At 45.8% G+C, this 13,547-nt stretch overlaps 1 protein-coding gene and 1 long non-coding RNA gene across 3 annotated transcripts in view; both read right to left on the bottom strand.

Moving 5' to 3' along the window:
- The window catches only part of LOC308462432, a 223,256-nt gene that overhangs the window by 27,404 nt on the left and 182,305 nt on the right, over positions 1-13,547 (bottom strand). The window lies entirely within an intron of this gene.
- The window catches only part of LOC308462225 (polyunsaturated fatty acid lipoxygenase ALOX15B-like), a 39,741-nt gene that overhangs the window by 24,455 nt on the left and 1,739 nt on the right, over positions 1-13,547 (bottom strand). The gene's annotated exons all lie outside the window — the stretch shown is intronic.

Here is a 13,547-nt window from a genome sequence, read left to right as displayed (position 1 = left end):
TAAATAACAAACAACAATAACAACAATAATATCCCAACAGAATATTAAGAACACGATAAAACATCGAACATTAAAAACTAAACAGGGCTGCCTTCAGATGTCTTCTAAAAGTCAGGTAGTTGTTTATTTTCTTGACATCTGATGGGAGGGCGTTCCACAGGGAGGGTGCCACCACCGAGAAGGCCCTCTGCCTGGTTCCCTGTAACCTCACTTCTCGCAGGGAGGGAACCGCCAGAAGGCCCTCGGAGCTGGACCTCAGTGTCCGGGCTGGACGATGGGGGTGGAGGGTCATCGGGTCCAAGCTCCTGCGATGCAGGAATTGCAACTAAATAACTTGTGTGCCCACAGCATAAGACGCCCTGAGGGCTAGAATCTTTTGGGTGGAAAGCTATGAAAATGGAACCTCCGTATAGGTTTTCTCCAAAGCAAGGAACGTGCAGCCAGCTCCCCGCTGCTTACGCTGCTTCCACACAACGCAGAACGCTTAGGGTGACACACTCTTTAATCCCTTTATTAAACGGAGTCTTGCATAACCAAAACAAATAAACAGTAATAAAAGATCTACACAGCGTCGGCAATACCAGGCAGGGCATATAATGATGTAATCATAAATTGCTAGAGCATTTGCAAAGCGAAGCAGGGCTTCAAACTGAATTGGGGAGGGCGTTTCATGTTGAGATTCCTGTGTCACAGGGGGTTGGACTAGATGACCCCAGGGTCCCTTCCAACAATTCTAGGATTCTAAGAGTTATGGCACCCGAATCCTAAGTCATGGCACCCATATTTCTCCAGGCAACACAGGGATAAATTCTTGCATGTCCAAATCTAAAACGTAAGAGATTACAGTCCTGCCACATTGAATAAAAATGTTCAGGGTTCACAAAGGCCTACAAGTTCTTATACCACACGGAACTGTTAAAGTTTTGTACTGTTTTCCACTGTTGGGCAGTGGAAATCCTGTCAGCCGCCAGCTTGGAATGGTTTTGGGGTCAACATGAACCCAAACACCCCATTGATTTACTGGAACAGTCCGGAAACAGGACACTTTTAACATCTGAGAAAATAAAAACTTAAGGCACAAAGCTTATCTCAAAACTACTGGGGAGGAGACGTCTCTCAGGGCCTGGCATGCAGCAGTTCGGTCCTCTGGCCTGCGGAATAGCTCAGTCGGTAGAGCACAAGACTCTTCATCTTGGGGCTGTGGGTTCGAGCCCCACACTGGGCAAAAAGATTCCTGCATTGCAGAGGGTTGGACTAGATGCCCCTCGGGGTCCCTTCCTACGATTCTGTGATCTTCCTGGCAAGGCTGAGAGAGCTTCCTGTTTGAGGTCTTGGGAAGCTGCTGCCAGTCCGTGTAGACAGTACTGAGTTAAATGGACCAATGACCTGACTGCATATTGTTGCAAGGATTTATGTATAGGTTGGGGGGGGGGGTTGGCCCTCCAGCAGATATCATGCACATGCAGCCCACTACCAAAACCAGCACAATCACTTTTGTGATTTGTCCCCACAAAACATTTCATCACAGTTTCTTCCTATCTATTCAAAGGGCCTCAATACCAAATGTAAGAATTCACTGATAAATGCATCTATGTACTGGCTCACTGGGAAAACTTCAGAAATTCATATAAACATGTGAGCTCAGCTACTCAGCAGCCCCTCTGCCTGAGTGATAATCCCTGGCATCCTGATACCTGAGTGCCAGACAGGTAGCCATTCCAGAAATAACAAACCCACATGAAGATGAACAGGTATGATGAACTTGGCTGGGAAACAGGGAAATGTAAATATGTCTTTTGCTTCACTTGAAGGGTGTTTGGTGGAGGGCAAGGGGAACCATGGGGCAGGGTCCAGGATGCTCAGATTACGGCCACCAGACCTCCCCTTTCATGATGTAACTGTGATGTATGAGTGATGTAGTTGGGGGGGGTGTAACATGGGGATTAGCAGCTAATAAAAGTTTGGGGGGCTCTTTTGTTCTGGGCTTCCATCTTGTTCCACCTGGTGGCAGGTGGGAGTCCTGTCGTGACAGTCTTCAATAAAGACCAAGCCTACTGGCTGCTGTTTTGCTCTGGTATTCCTGGCTGGTGTCCTTGTTTTTTGTCCAAGGGAGCCCTCAGATTCCTCCGTTAACAATATAAAGCAGATCCCTGTGTGCCTAGGAGGGGGTAAAGAATAAAAGAAGAGCAGGAAAATGGGGGAGTGGATAAGGAAGCCTAACAAAGCCCTGATTTTGACTGCTTTGATTTTGTGTGGGTACGTCCAGTTCTTTCAAAACAACAACAACAACACACTTTTTCGGGTGGTGGGAGCTGTTTTGCTCCCGCCCTAAGCATGTGCTGAGTCTCCGCACCGGCGTCCTTCGCAAACCGAGTCCAGAACAGGTCTTGCCGCGCGGCCATGAGTCAACTTGGAGTTGCTGCTGAGGATTCGCTTTTGCTTGACGGTAGCCGTAAAGCGACGCCTTCCCGTCACGTTCCTTCAGATTCCAGGCCAGACTGTACTTGCCACTGGAATGGCACGTGGGTTGGACCACGTGCGAGAGAGAGGGAAAGAGAAACTCCAGTGCGCTGGCTCCTGGCTGCCCATCACGGAAGCAAGTGACAGGGTGGATCGAAAAAGGCAACTGAACAATGAGAGGCGCCACTATTGTTTTTTAACAGGGCTCCTCTGCCAATCAGGCTGGAATCCAACAGGCCCTGTATTCCCAGAATGGATCAATTGACCTCTTTAATTTCTTCCTGTTGCGAGGCAGTGTGGTTTGAATGTGTGTGTGACAAAATGGGCCTTCCTAGAATTGATTACGATCCAGACGTGGGTGGCGCTGCGGTCTAAACCACTGAGCCTCTTGGGCTTGCCGATTGGAAGGTCGGCGGTTTGAATGCCTGCGACGGGGTTAGCTCCCGTTGCTCTGTCCCAGCTCCTGCCAACCTAGCGGTTCGAAAGCACGCCAGTGCAAGTAGATAAATAGGTACCACTGTGGCAGGAAGGTAAATGGCGATTCCGTGCGCTCTGGTTTCTGTCACAGTGTCCCGGTGCACCAGAAGCAGTTTAGTCCTGCTGGCCACATGACCCGGAAAGCTGTCTGCGGACGAATGCCAGCTCCCTCGGCCTGAAAGCGAGATGAGCACCCCAACCCCATAGTCGCCTTTGACTGGACTTAACCGTCCAGGGGTCCTTTACCTTTACCTACCTTACGATCCAGATCAATTGAGCACATAAACAGCTCAGGACCGCAATACCTCAAGGACCGCCTCTTCCCATATGAAGCTACCCAGACCCTGAGATCATCTTCTGAGGCCCTTCTTCTTGTGACTCCTCCTTGAGAGGTCCGGAGGGTAGCAAGACGAGAACGGGGCCTTCTCTGCAGTGGCTCCCCGTCTGTGGAATGCTCTACCCAGGGAAGTTCACCTGGCGCCTTCGTTAGGCGCCAGGCAAAAATGTTGCTTTTTAACCAGGCTTTTGGTTGATCTTATTGGCATCCCTTTTAGAATGTGGCTCTTTTGGGTTTTTTTTTTAAAAAAGAGTTAGTTTTTGGTTTGATTTTATATGTTGTGGTCTTGTTTGTGAACCGCCGTGAGACCTCTGGGTATAGGGCAGGGTATAAATTGAATAAATAATAATAATAAATAATCCGTCACTTAAAGCGCATCCCACACAGCCCAGCCCACAAAAAGGGAATTTCACACGCAGAGGTACAGTTCCCAGCAATTAACAATCTACGGTTCCCAGGATTCTTTGGGGGGGAGTCATGTGCATTAAATTTACCTTGACCTTGTGATTACGGTGGAACATCTCAAGAGTAGTATACCAAAAGTTGTGGAGAAGGTCCAGAGATTTGGCCAGGTAGCAGCTTATAAGCTATATAAAAACAAAACTAAAGTTTTGGTGAAAAATGTGACAGAACAATATAAGAAGGACTTACAACAAACTACGGGCATATGTATAGAGAAAAAAAGTCAAATATTTAGGTGTTTGGTTGACAGCTAAGAATATTAATATTTTTAAAGAGAACTACATAGAGATAAAGAGAAACTTCAAGATTTGGGGAAGGATGAACCTATCATTATGGGGAAGAATATCAGTTATAAAAATGAATGTATTGCCAAGAATGTTGTTATTATTCCAATCAATACCTGTGGTCAGCGGCGCTGGACGCTTCCAAGAATGGCAAAAAGATATTACAAGATTTATCTGGCAGGGGAAGAAACCAAGAATAAAATATAAATTGTTAACAGGTGCTAAAGAAAGAGGGGGCTTCGCCTTGCCAGATTTAAAACTATATTATGAAGCGTCTTGTCTCTGCTGGCTCCAGGAATGGATATTATTGGAAAATGTAGATGTTTTAGATTTGGAAGGACATGATAATAGATTTGGATGGCATGCATACCTATGGTATGAAAAAGCAAAAGCACATAAAGGTTTTCAGAATAATCTAGTAAGGAAATCAGTTTCCTTTACTAGAACAGAAAACACCATGGTGGCTTTCCCCAATTGAAGCAATATCTCCGAAAAAAGTAAAGATGAGAAATGAATGGGTGACTTATATAGAGCTGTTAATTGAAGTAAAACATCAGGTGAAACTGAAGGATTTTGGAGAGATAAGGCATTTATTAACTGATTGGTTACAGTATCACCAATTAAATGAGACTTTTAAGACAGATAAAAAGAAAGGATTCAGTTGTGAAGCGTCAAGATTAGAAAAAGATGTTAGAAAATAATGTAAAATTCCTTTTGAAAATGTATACATTAATTTTAGAATGGCACACAAAGGATGAACAGGTTAAATCAGTAATGATACATTGCGCGAGAGATTTGGGACATAATATTCAATTAACCGCTTGGGGAAAGTTATGGAAAACGCATTTAAAATTTTTGGCGTGTTGTACCTTGAAAGAAATCTATATGAAAATGATGTATAGATGGTATCTGAGTTCTACTAAATTAGCAAAAATGCACAGGACAAGTACAAATATTTGTTGGAAATGTAAAGAACAAGAAGGCAACTTTCATCATATGTGGTGGGCGTGTAATAAAAACCTTCTGGGAAATGATGTATAATGAAATGGGGGGAAAATGTTTAAAATAACTTTTATAATTAAACCTGAAGCTTTTTTTAAAGGGATTCTAGATACAAAGACCCAAAGATCAGAAAAGACTTTTCATGCATGCAACGACGACTGCATGGATGCTTTTAGCCCAAAAATAGAAAGAAGATAGAAATCCCTATATAAGAGATGAAGGTCAAATCAAGTTGCTGGAATACACCAAAATGGCAAAAAAGACTGGAAAGTTCAGAAACCAAGAGGACAAAAGTTTCAAAAAAGAATGGGAAAGATTTACAATGTATTTGAGAGATGAATGAAAACAATTGCAGGTTTTGAATAACACTTGCAGGGATTCGGGTGGCGCTGTGGTGTAAACCACTGAGCCTCTTGGGCTTGCAGATCAGAAGGTTGGCGGTTCGATTCCCTGCGACGGCGTGAGCTCCCGTTGCTCGGTCCCAGCTCCTGCCAACCTAGCAGTTCAAGAGCACACCAGTGCAAGTAGATAAATAGATACAGCTGCGGCGGGAAGGTAAACAGCATTCCCATGCGCTCTGGTTTCCATCATGATGTCCCATTGTGCCAGAAGCATTTAGTCCTGCTGGCCACGTGACCCGGAAAGCTGTCTGTGGACAAACGCCGGCTCCCTCGCCCTGAAAGCGAGATGAGCGCCACAACCCCATAGTTGCCGTTGACTGGACTTAACCATCCAGGGGTCCTTTACCTTTAACTTTTATAATGTAACAAAAACTTTGGACAATACAGACAGATTTAAAATATAGAGGATGAAATAATATGCCGTTGAAAACGATGACAGTAGGGTCCATGGAGGGGATGGAGGAAAGCCGGGAGACTCAGGGGAATCTCAAAAATTTGAGTATACTATTGTTTTCATTTGATATCTATAAAACCAAATATTTATGATCTTCCATTGTCTCCCGAGGCAGACGGTTGCCAACCAGTGAACAAACGGTTACATGGCCTAATCCAAGTTCACCTCAGTTCTCCGCACCCGCCTTAAAGCAATTATTGTGAACCAGTTAAGAGTAGCTGGTAGATTACCGAATTAAGACTGCGGACAGCCACTCCTGCCATTAGGCAGATTGAGGCAGCTGAATCAGGCAGGCAATAGTGGGCATCAAATTCTTTAGATATTCAAGTTGTGTTGTTGTAGTTTTGTAGCCGGAGAGGTGCTTTTTGGCCTCAGTTGTCATTATAAGTTGGTTGGCCTGGGACATAGCTGTCAACTTACAGATTTGAAAATAAGGGACCAGCAGCCTCGAAAATAAGGGATCAGCAGCCAAAATAAGGGATTTTCCAAGCACAGGTATGTTCAACTTCTGAGCCCCTCCGAGCCAAAGGCGGAAAGCCCAGCCAGCAGCCAAACGAAACCTCAAGCGGTGGTTCCCACAGCGCAGCAACCCGGCAAAGGGGATGCAGCAAGGAAAACCACCGTCACCTCTCCGCTGGGAAGCGCTGAGCAAAGGCGAGTCCCCAGGCAACGCGGCCGATTTGATCAGCACAAGGCATGCAAGCTCCACCCCCCAGTCGTTCTTAGACTCCTTATTGGGTGAGCAACGCAGCCAAGCAACACAGTTGGAGCCTCCCTCCTCCCTGGCTGGCAGGGAGGGAGGGAGAGGAGCTGCTTCCTTTGAAACCCGGGAAATTTAAGGGACATCATCAAAAAGGGACGGCAGGGGGACACGGCGCTGGGATAAGGGACTGTCCCGCCAAATAAGGGACAGTTGACAGCTATGGCCTGGGATAGCCTCTAATGCAGCTTGGCTTGGTGTGTTTGTGTGTGCCGCAGGGGTGGAGATTTTGGTAGCGCAAGTCCCCATTTTCTGGTGCGCCTCAGGCAGCAAAGTATCTTGGGCCACCAACCCTTAGACTGGAGAGATCCATCTTCCACCCACTTCCCCGCTGCGAAATTTTGTGTGTGTGGTCTCGAGCCTTAAATTTATTCCAGGCAGAGCTACCTACCTCGCAGGGTTGTTGTGGTGGCAAAATGGAGGGGAGGGATGGGAGGAAATCCACACATACGGCCTGGAGCCTACTTTGCTGAAGCTCAATATAAAAAAACTCCAGTAAGTGGGATCGTAGAATTCCATTTAACTCAGCACTGGCAGCGGCTTCCCAAGACCTCAAACCGGAAGCTCTCCCAGGCTTGCCAGGAGATCACAGAATCCTAGAGTTGGAAGGGACCCCGAGGGTCATCTAGTCCAACCCTCTGCAATGCAGGAATATTTTGCCCGATAAAATTTGGAAATACCCAAGAGCAGGGGTCAGCAAACTTTTTCAGCAGGGGGGCGGTCCAGTGTCCCTCAGACATTGTGGGGGGCCGGACTATATTTTTGGGGGGGGAAATGAACGCATTTCTATGCCCCACAAATAACCCACAGATGCATTTTAAATAAAAAGGACACATTCTACTCATGTAAAAACACCAGGCAGGTCCCACAAATAACCCAGAGATGCATTTTAAATAAAGGGACACATTCTACTCATGCAAAAACATGCTGATTCCCGGACCGTCTGCGGGCCGGATTTAGAAGGCAATTGGGCCGCATCCGGCCCCTGGGCCTTAGTTTGCCTACCCCTGCCAAAGAGACATGCAAGCAAATGTAGATGTGGAATGAATATTCCACTACAGAATCCTGCTGAAATATCTTCCTGGTTCGCAGTCCCTCAACACCCAAGCTTCCCTGACCTGTTTACAGCACACAGCCCTTCCCACGCTTCTGTGACATACTTCTCGAAATTATATCCACTTCCTTCGTGGCAATCGTGCTCCATTAACATTCTGCGATGGCAGCTGGAATGTTGGTGAGCATTCCGTGGTACCACCAAAGTTCATTCATCCCGCCCCCAGCAGCCACACACACAGATGCACTACTCAGCCACGAGACCTGTGTTTGCTCAACACGCCTTGGCTATCTCGGTTACATCAGGCTCTTTGCATGGCAGGGGAAGAGATCAAAGATCTCCAGGTATTCATGTGATTTAGTCCGTAACGCATTAAGATGTGTGCCCTGATTGCACCCTTGCCAAGCCAGTTTCCATCAATGTGACAGGCTGGTAAGCTACACTGACTCACTAGCAAAGCAGAGAAAATTGGTGGCCTCAAATCACCAGTCCAAGGGCTGCCAAATTAGCTCCGGTCTATACCAGAAAGCTCGTGATTTCCGCCATAGCAGAAGCGTAAGGAAAGAAATGCTATTTCCACCTCTCTATAGTTTTCAGATAAAAAAGTCCATGTGCCCATAAATGTGTGTAGCAAACCAGACTCTCTTGTGTTGTGGTTGACACTGGAGCACCTATCTCCAGATCTGTAACGCTGCAGCAAGACAAAGCAAAAAATCAGATATTTTTTGTTGTTGAGATTCCTGCTTTGTGTATGGGGTCAGACTAGATGACACATGGGGACCCCTCCAACTCTACAGGCCTGCAATTCCATAAGATGAGCCTGCTGCTAGATCAGGGCAATGACACCCACCTAGTCCAGCGTCTTGTTCCCCCAGTGGCCAACCAGATGCCCATTATGGGAAACCAGCAAGCAGGATTCGAACGCAAGAGCAGCCATCGTGGCTAAGAGCCATCCATAGACTTACCCAGGGCTGGATTTAGGTTTGACGAGGCCCTAAGCTACTGAAGGTAATGGGGCCCTTTATATGTCCAGCTGTCCTTTGTCAACAACAAATTTTACTGTTTTTTGTGTTGAATATATGCTATATGGTCATTTGGGATGCGGGTGGTGCTGTGGGTTAAACCACAGAGCCTAGGACTTGCCGATCAGAAGGTTGGTGGTTCGAATCCCCGCAACGGGGTGAGCTCCCGTTGCTCGGTCCCTGCTCCTGCCAACCTAGCAGTTCGAAAGCCCGTCAAAGTGCAAGTAGATAAATAGGTACCGCTCCGGCGGGAACGTAATCGGTGTTTCTGTGCACTGCTCTGGTTCGCCAGAAGCGGCTTAGTCATGCTGGCCACATGACCCGGAAGCTGTACGCCGGCTCCCTCGGCCAATAAAGCGAGATGAGCCCCAGAGTCGGTCACGACTGGACCTAATGGTCAGGGGTCTCTTTACCATTACCTATATGGTCATTTATGGACCTCATAGGTATCTAAAGCCATTTGCGCATGCAGAATGTAGGCACCCTATATACAGAAATGAGCAAACCAGTGATATCTTAGGGAGCAGGCTAGCAGGCGGGGCCCATGACTTACATCATAGGAGCCTACACAACACAAAACACTGTTGCTGTATGCAGGTTTTATTTTATTTGTTTTGTATCTTATATTCTGGAAATGTGCATCCAGTTGTTAATTTTTTCCTTTAAATTTTTTTGGGGGCCCCAAGAGAGTGGGGCCCTAAGCTATAGCTTGTTTAGCTTATACCTAAATCCAGCACTGGACTTGCCTTTGTGGATTTATCTAGCTCTCTTTTCAAGCAGTCCAAATTCCATACTTAAAACATGCACTGAAAGAAGCGTTTCTCTTTATCAGACCTGAATCTCCTAACGTTCAGCTTCGTTGATGTTACGAGAAAGGCAGAAAAACTCTTCTCTCTCTCTCTGCTTGCTCCATGACAAGCACAATTTAAAAACTTCTAATTATTTGCATCTCTCTTCCCCATCACACACACATCCATAGACAGTTTAAAACAAGCGGTGTGATTCCTGTATTCCCTGGGAGCCTCTTTCAGATTTCCGTGGCTGAACTTTGCAACAGCAGCAACCCAAAGTGCCTTGTTGCGTCAGCTGAAAGATGCGAGTAATCAGATATGTGAATCTTTGGTGCACGTGGGCGTAAGGAAGGGGAAAAAGGAGAATGGAAGCGTGTGTCAAAGACCGGCTGCTAGGAGGACGGGCTGTGACAATTCAATTAAGGGCTTAGAATGCGTGCCAAATTAAACTCAACGTTTCCCAAAAACAGTAATTGGCGGATAACACAACCAGCGATGCTGAGTCAACTAGCGCCTGCATTGAGACAGACAGGAAACCCTTGCGATGCCTTCAGCAGGCCCTGGAAGAATGCAGCCATTTCCCATTCTCTTTTTGTGAAGGAAATGGACAGGAATGTACAAAGGCGGTTGACAGGATCCCCCTTCAAAAGCATTTCGGTTTTGAGTTGTCCAGAATGCAAGCATGAGAATCACGGCGATTCTGTAGCTGCAATTCCCGCATTGCAGTTGTCCAACTCTACAATGCTAAGATTTCTGTGAGTTTCTGCCTTAAGAGAAAATGTGATGAAAATGATGTATAGATGGTATATTACACCCGTTAAATTAGCTAACATGTATAAAGTTAGTAATAAATGTTGGAAATGTAAAGAAAAAGAAGGAACATTTTATCACATGTGGTAGGAATGTAAAAAAGTGAAAAGCTTATGGGAAATGATATATAATGAGATGAAAAAAATGTTGAAATATACTTTATAAAGAAACCAGAAGCATTTTTACTGGGCATTGTAGGAAGTGATATAAATAGAAAAGAATGTAAGCTGTTTTTATATGCAACGATGGCAGCAAGAATATTATTGGCACAAAAATGGAAGCAAGAAGAATTACCAACGAAAGAAGAATGGAGGATGAAATTAATGGACTATGCAGAACTAGATAAACTAACAGGAAGGATTTGAAATCTGCGGGACCAGAAATTCACAGAAGACTGGTGTAAATTTACAGACTATTTGAAATGTAATTGTGATGGTGTTTGTAGACTATGTTTGTAGGTTTGCAAGAAGTTTTGTGAGGTGAATTATTGGAACTATTGCAAAAATGGATAAAGGGGAGGATTGTTAGTTAAGATAATCAAAGGCAATATGAATTTAAGAAATGCATAAGAAGTGGTTAAAACGGTGGATCATCAGAGGTGCTGATGGAAGTCCAAAAAAGATTGTATAAGTGGTGAAGTTTTGTGGTATGTATTATAATTTATACGTTAAAATTATATATATATATATATATATATATATATATATATATATATTCTGTCAGTTTCAAATGTGAACTTCAATTCTGTTTCCAGAGATCTCCAACACCTCCCCTTTTTCCTTCACCCATCCGATTTGAAACAACGGCCAAACAGGTTAGACTTCCAAAAAACATATCCAACTATCAGAAGCATTTCTGAAGAGCCATCATCAGTAAATACTCTGAGATTGGGCTGTATCCAACTAAGTCCTACTTGGAGTAAAGGTAAAGGGACCTCTGACCATTAGGTCCAGTCATGGCCAACTCTGGGGTTGCGGCGCTCATCTTGCTTTATGGGCCGAGGGAGCCGGCGTACAGCTTCCGGGTCATGTGGCCAGCAGGACTAAGCCGCTTCTGGCGAACCAGAGCAGTGCATGGAAATGCCTTTTACCTTCCCGCTGGAGTGGTACCTGTTTATCTACTTGCACTTTGATGTGCTTTCGAACTGCTAGGTCGGCAGGAGCAGGGACCGAGCAATGGGAGCTCACCCCGTTGTGGGGATTCGAACTGCCGACCTCCTGATTAGCAAGTCCTAGGTTCTGTGGTTTAACCCACAGCACCACCCGTGTCCCTCCTACTCAGAGTAGATCCAATGAAATGAATTGGCCCCGATTAATCATGTCCATTGATTTCCATCTGCATACTCTCGGTAGGACTAACATTTGATACAACCTATTATTACCCTACAATTATTTCCGATGGCCATCATTATGGAAGGGTTATATGAGGATTAGACAAACTCATGGAAGAGACGGTTATCGATGTCTACCAGGATGCTAGACTAGATAGGCCTGATCCAGCAGGACTCTGTTGTTGTTGTTGTTAAAATTTATATACTGCCCTTCATTCAAAGATCTCAGAGCAGTTCAGAAGACAAAAAGCACAAAATAAACAGCTGAATCAGAGCAAAGCAATAATCCCTGTTTCTCATGTTACCTACCCATTGCCAGGAGTGAAGAGGTGATTTTTAATAATATAGTTTTAAACTAGACATAGCCAAATGCCTGTGGAATAGCTTAAAATCGGAAGTCAATAAACACAGGAGTGTTGGGTTGCAAGCGCGCTATGCCTTTAAAGCCCATTCCAAGCCCATTCTTTCTCTCAAAGGATTCTGGGCCCTGTAGTTTATGGTCCAGCTCTCCCTTCCATACATCACTACTGGGAAAACCATAGCTTTAACTATGCCAACAAAGGTCCGTATAGTTAAAGCTCTGGTTTTCCCAGTAGTGATGTGTGGAAGGGAGAACTGGACCATAAAGAAGGCTGATTGCCAAAGAATGGATGCTTTTGAATTCTGGTGCTGGAGGAGACTCTTGAGAGTCCCATGGACTGCAAGAAGATCAAATCTCTCCATTCTTAAGGAAAGCAGCCCTGAGTGCTCACTGGAAGGACAGATGCTGAAGCTGAGGCTCCAATACTTCGGCCACCTCATGAGAAGAGAAGACTCCCTGGAAAAGACCCTGATGTTGGGAAAGATGGAGGGCACAAGGAGAAGGGGACGATGGAGGATGAGAATGGTGGGACAGTGTTCTCGAAGCTTCCAGCATGAGTTTGACCAAACTGCGGGAGGCAGTGGAAGACAGGAGGGCCTGGCGTGCTCTGGTCCAGGGGGTCACGAAGAGGCGGACACGACTAAACGACTAAACAACAACAGCAACAGTTAATCAAGGCTTCCTCTACTGACTGAGCTATGGAAGGGTAGGACACAACGCTCAGTCACAGAGAGCATGTGATTCGCATCTGGAAGGCCCCCTGCCCACCACCAGCATCTCTAGCATCAAGCAACAGGTCCTGGGGAAGGTCTCTCTCTCGGGCCACGATCCAGACAGCCGCCACCAGTCTGAGGAGTCAATAGCTTGGCGTGATCTAAGGCAACTTGCCATGTGCCTTTGAGTCACTTCTTACAGTCATCAAATCGCCAGGGAGCGAGAAGTAATTGAGTGACACACCTGCCAATTTGCAGACTAACCAAGTTTCTAGACCTCAGTGAGATACTGAGTTCATTTCTTCAACTTTGGGCCAGCTCCTTACATTCAGGTCCCACATCCTGTTCTCACAGTGGCCAACCAGATGGTGCCTCTTCTGCGAAGCCCCAGGCAGGACCTGAGGTTCAACAGCAGTGTGCTCTTCTGGCTTGCGATTCCCAGCGAGGGATATTCAGAGGCAAGCTGCCTCGGGCGGCAGAGTTAGACTTACCCTTTGTCAATGCAACACAACCTTGCTCTCACGCCCTCTTAGCAGACCCTTGTCCTGTGCCCTGTCTGCGCATACCATCCAGTTGAGCAGATGATATCGCCCATGGTTAGTTGCATTTCACAACTGAGGCCACAATTGAGCTCCTCAGAGATAAAGGTGCGATATAGCCCACCACATAGCTCAGTCAGCAGAGCATGAGGTTCGTAAGCTCAGGGTTGTGGGTTCGAGTCCCACTTGGGGCAAAAGATTCCTGCATTGGACTAGATGACCCTCACGGTCCCTTCCAACTCTACAATTTTAAATGCAACCAATAATATAAATAAGTTATTTGTGGTATG

The sequence above is a fragment of the Podarcis pityusensis genome (assembly GCF_964106645.2).
Source record: "Podarcis pityusensis genome assembly, chromosome: 13".
Lineage (NCBI taxonomy): Eukaryota > Metazoa > Chordata > Lepidosauria > Squamata > Lacertidae > Podarcis > Podarcis pityusensis.
Note: the sequence above shows the minus strand (reverse complement) of the source record. Positions and strands in the feature narration are given on the sequence as shown.